Raw genomic sequence first — 1,264 nt, forward strand, 5'->3', positions numbered from 1 at the left:
CCTCCTCACCCCTTTCACTTTTCCACTGATGTGTTTGTTGTGAGAGAGCAGAGGGTGCAGGGGGGCTGGAGGCAACGAGGCATCGCTCCTCAGAGATCAGCAGCACGTGTCTGTTGGCCTTTCATATCCTGACTTCAAGCTTTGTGCTTTCAGGATATGATCAAAAAAATTGCCACAATAAAGTCTGTGTCGTCTCCGGGGTGCAGTGTGTTTACTTGGCAATCAAATAGTTACAAGTCAGATAAGGGAGGAATGCTCAGGTGATATACATTGAGCCCACATGCAGATGACGGATGTGTGGCTGCCTGCTCGGGCATGCTTCACTCAAACAGCACACAGTGTGGGTCACGGGTGGGAAGTGTGCTATTGTCACAGCTCTTCATGTGTGACTGTGTGTCCTACATGTAAACTGTAACTCAATGCCTTTTTATTAATTTCTCTTTCGTCAACCTCTTGCTCCCCCCCCCCCACTCCCACCCTTCACGCTTGTATTCCTCTTTTTATAAATGCCTCTGTGGTTCATGAAAAGAAGAAATAGAGAGAGCTGGGCAGACAGAGACCTTTTGTTTCCAAATTAGCCACTGCTGCTCCCTCCTTGCCAAAACTAACTGGTGTTGTGAGGAACGTGATCCACACTCAGCGCTGCCACTGTGAAATGGAGCGCTTGCTCTATTTTCAGATATTAAACCATTGTCTGGCTTTCCACCAGAGATGCAGGATGATCCAAGTGCTGCTCTATGCGCTGGCAGGGCAGCAGTATGTGATTTCCTCGTGCACGAGTGTGGTCTTTACTCACATGTCTCCCTCCTGGAGGAGAATCTAACCTCCTCCTGCACCTGCGGTGATTAGGGGTGGGAATCACAAGGTACCTCACGATACGATACACGATACGTGGCTCACGCTAACGATAATACCACGATACGATGATTATGCAATAATCGATATATCATTAGACAATCCTAAAGTGATACATCATGATATCTAACTATGTCTATGAAGATTCTCAGTCATCCAGGTCATAGTTATCCAACGAAGGTTAAAATGAAGGGCAACTGGACTTGGTTGAAGATACTGGAAGACGTTTCGTCCCTTATCCAAAGGACTTCTTCTCAGTTCTGACTGACTGGCAGGGAAACTCAGTCAGAACTGAAGAAGTCCTTTGGATGAGGGACGAAACGTCTTCCAGTATCTTCAACCAAGTCCAGTTGCCCTTCATTTTAACCTTCGTTGGATATCTAACTATGTATCTAACTATGCCTGTGAA

Source organism: Micropterus dolomieu, linkage group LG02 (assembly GCF_021292245.1).
Source record: "Micropterus dolomieu isolate WLL.071019.BEF.003 ecotype Adirondacks linkage group LG02, ASM2129224v1, whole genome shotgun sequence".
Lineage (NCBI taxonomy): Eukaryota > Metazoa > Chordata > Actinopteri > Centrarchiformes > Centrarchidae > Micropterus > Micropterus dolomieu.